The sequence below is a fragment of the Littorina saxatilis genome, linkage group LG13 (assembly GCF_037325665.1).
Source record: "Littorina saxatilis isolate snail1 linkage group LG13, US_GU_Lsax_2.0, whole genome shotgun sequence".
NCBI lineage: Eukaryota > Metazoa > Mollusca > Gastropoda > Littorinimorpha > Littorinidae > Littorina > Littorina saxatilis.
In genome coordinates, this window is record NC_090257.1 from 38,731,075 (window position 1) to 38,734,810 (window position 3,736).

The following is a 3,736-nucleotide window of genomic DNA, read 5'->3' on the forward strand; positions in this document are numbered from 1 at the left end:
AATGCTCGATTTCTGTCCAATATTTTGCATAAATATAGATTTAGATCATATCTACAGATTTACCATTTATTTTTTCTGTGAGTATTACAGTTATTTAAAAAAAAATTTTTTTATCATAATGTTGAAATTTTGCGTAAAATTTAATATTAAAAAAATCGTAAAGCCAACATTTCTTTTCCGATTCATTATTCAAATGGTAACTCTGTAGATAGTATGTGAAAGTACAAGTATGCAGAATTTCACAGAAATCTAACCAGTAGATTTGAAATCATGTTGTTCCCAAATGTCAAAACATGCAAACTGAGGAAAAGGCAAAAACGCACACAATTTGTTTTGAAACCATTGATAGTTGTAATTAAACCCAAAATACATACATGTATCACCAAATTCCACACTGAGGAATGTTTTTCACACCTTAGAGACACCGTTTAAAAGTTAGGGAAGACATAAAACATAAGTTATTTCAAACATGTGCAGTACACCTGGAAAATTGTTTGTTCCGAGTTACAAACAATGCATACACACACTCGTACTCCCAATCACGCATGCACACCAAAAAAAGCTCGCTCACTCGCTCACATTCACACACACACAAGCTAGCTCCAAATTACGAAACGTACCCAAGTCATCAATTGCACGCGTACAATAACCACAATATATATGAGATTGAGAATAATGTTAACCACAATAACAATGACAAGTCGCCTAAAGCGATATAAAAACATTTAGTCAATCGGTATGAAACTTAAATATCAACACCACAAACCAGTCATCACCAAGACTACGAGATACATTTAGATAGTCTCGGCTAACAATACCGAGACGGATCACGCTCGTCTCCGCAAAGCATGAGACCATATGTAGTACTTACTAAACCTATTTTCTGTAATTATGAGCACATTGTTAGAGTGAACATGACATTTCTATATATTTTTGAATTCAGGAAAAAATGAGGAATGCAATGCAGTCAAGGTTTAATTTGTTACTAAAAATTAGATTTTAATGACAACTTTAACAAGCAAACTCATTAATTTATTTTTAAGATTTTGAGCTGAAATGCAATACCATAGTCCGGACTTCGTCGAAGATTGCTTTACCAAAATTGCAATCAATTTGGTTGAAAAATTAGGGTGATACAGCGCTGCCTCAACTGCCTAAAAAAATCCGGATATGACGTCATCAAAGACATCTTTCCAAAAAATGGAAAAAAACATCTGGGGATATCACACTCAGGAACTCTCATGTTAAGTTTTGTCAAGATTGGTCCAGTAGTTTCCTCGGAATCACTTTATACACACACACATACACCATGACCCTCATCTCGATTCCCCGTCTAAGTTAAAACATTTAGTCAAAACTTAGAACATGCCTGCAGCATATGCAGGGCCACCTTCCAGCTGAACAAGTTCTTCCAGTCTCTCTGACTTGGCTGCCCACACTTTGTCTCTCCTTTTACTTTGCTTGTCTCTCACAACCTTCAGACTGTTCCGCACCCTCTTGTGCATCCTGGCTGCTCCAAGCCTCTTCATGTGATGTCCAGTCTAGAATCCGAAGAACTGGGCAGAGTCGGCAGCAGCAGCAGGTCCAAAGTTGAACTCTCTAAGAGCTGTACCAAGTCGTTTACTCACATGGTTCGCACACTCTTCCTTGTCAATGTGAATATCCTCACCATAGGGCTTGATGTCGTTGAGCTATGTAAAAGTCTTGGAGTCACCGTCCGACAGTAGTGTTGTGTAGCGAAGCTTGTTGGTGTTCACCGATCGACGCCATATGACACGGGCTGCTTCCACCTCCATCATCCCTGATGAGCCTGCAAACAAGAACAAAATAAGAAATGTAATTTGCAAACAGAGTATTTTTTAAGTGTGTGTGTGTGTGTGTGTGCGCGCATGTGTTATTCACAGTCATTGTCCAGCTAATACTTCAATTATAATTAATGCGGAAAAAAAATGAAATAAACATGGAATTACCAAATTACTGAATATTAAATTTCTAGCAGCAGGTATAGGTGCACTGAACATTGTTAGATTGTAAACGTTAAGCATAATGCATTAATTGATACCATTTGAACGTTTTTAAATACACTTGTATTGTGCCACACATACATGTACTATTTGCCATCCCCTGACCACTATTCTAGCTCCCTCAGTTCTGGGAAGCCCGTTGATTCTGAAGACTTGTGAATCTCTCTTGATGCTGTAGATACAGCTCTCTCTCTCTCTCTCTCTCTCTCTCTCTCTCTCTCTCTCTCTCTCTCTCTCTCTCTCTCTCTCTCTCTCTCTCTGTCTGTCTATCTATCTGTGTGTGTTTTCTTATTATTTTCATCACACACATGCACTCCCCCATGCCCTGAACTATTCAAGATACAAATTGGATTTTTACGCATGTGTTACAACTTTCATTATTATTATCATAAATTGATGATCTGTCTTTATGACGCTTTTTTTTTTAATCCATCATCCATGCCTTTGGTTTTGGTTTTCAGTTTCACTGGAATGCATGGAAAATAATATCCACTCATCACTATTACATTTACTTGTAATTTGCTATATATTATTTGAGTAAGTTGCTTAAATTTGAAATAAACTCTATTCAAATATGTCTGTGCAAACAGATATAATTTACCTTTATAGTTCACCTCACACTTGTCCAAGTGGTCCACGAGCCAGGCCGCATACTCCTCTGGCTTTTCCTGAAACAGCTTCTGCCCCGTAGACTCCACACCTGGCAGTAGGTACACATGACATGGGCATCAACACAGAGTCCAGTAAGTAAGTCCACAACACACCCAACTCCAATGTGCGAAGAGTGTCCACCAGTAAGCCAGGTGCCATCATAGCTCACAATAATGTTCAGGGTGTCGTCGACACCAAGAGTAGTGCCACAGTATCTTGCATGAACTTCTCGAACATATGCAACAGTGTCACTGAACACATGCTTCCGGAATTTCTCCAGTTGTGTGAATAGTTGGCTGGCATGAGTATGACTATGAAAGGTCTTGTGGTGAAGTCCAGCTAAATCCATGTTTTCACAGAAATTTCTGAATGTGGTGGCTCCCAGTCCACAAGCAAGTGAGGAATACACTGCCTGTCTGTTCATGTCGAACACTTTTGTCTTGGCCTTAAATTTTGTCGCAAGATACTGTTCATACACAGGCTCTTCGCACGAAGAACAGTTCACCTGGGCAAATACTGCCAAGCCACTTGTTGGTCTGGAGTCTGTGCAAAGAGACAAGCACTTGTTTTTACACTGTGGACAGCACAGACTTGCAACCATACTGTCTACTTCGGCAAAGTCTACAACACCCCTCTGGGTTTTTACCAGGGTTTCAGTAGCAGCAGATGACTTAGTGTCAACTCCACCGGACACAAACCTCTCATACGATTCTTTTTTGAACTCACTTCTTGTCTTCGTGCCGAGAATGTTTTCAGTCGAAGGAATCGACGCGAGCACTAGCAGACGACCCCAAAACCGGCACTAATTCTGCCACGTCAGCCAGCACAGAAGCTGATTGCGCTGATTTCTTCGCCTTCCATTGATTCTTCACTTGATCTGTCCTCTTTTTCGTAGATTTTGGGGCTCCTCTGGTTGTTGATGGCTTGGTGCGAACCATTTTTGCACAGGAGCGTGTACTTTCACTGCTTGTAAACAAGCGCCATTGTTGTACCACGTGACCCCGGTTGAACGAATCAAGATCACATCATACGTCATACTCTCCGTATAAGGAAGTTGGCGT

General features: G+C 40.1%; 1 long non-coding RNA gene across 1 annotated transcript in view; it reads right to left on the reverse strand.

Moving 5' to 3' along the window:
* Positions 1 to 327: 327 nt before the first annotated feature.
* LOC138945677 (uncharacterized) overlaps positions 328 to 3,736 on the reverse strand; it is a 3,773-nt gene continuing 364 nt past the window's right edge. Inside the window, exons 1-2 of the long non-coding RNA XR_011449066.1 lie at positions 2,626 to 3,736; positions 328 to 1,810 (exon numbers count right to left, since the gene is read on the reverse strand). The exon at positions 2,626 to 3,736 is cut by the window's right edge and continues 364 nt beyond it. This is a non-coding gene — a long non-coding RNA (uncharacterized lncRNA). The remainder of the gene's footprint in view (positions 1,811 to 2,625) is intronic.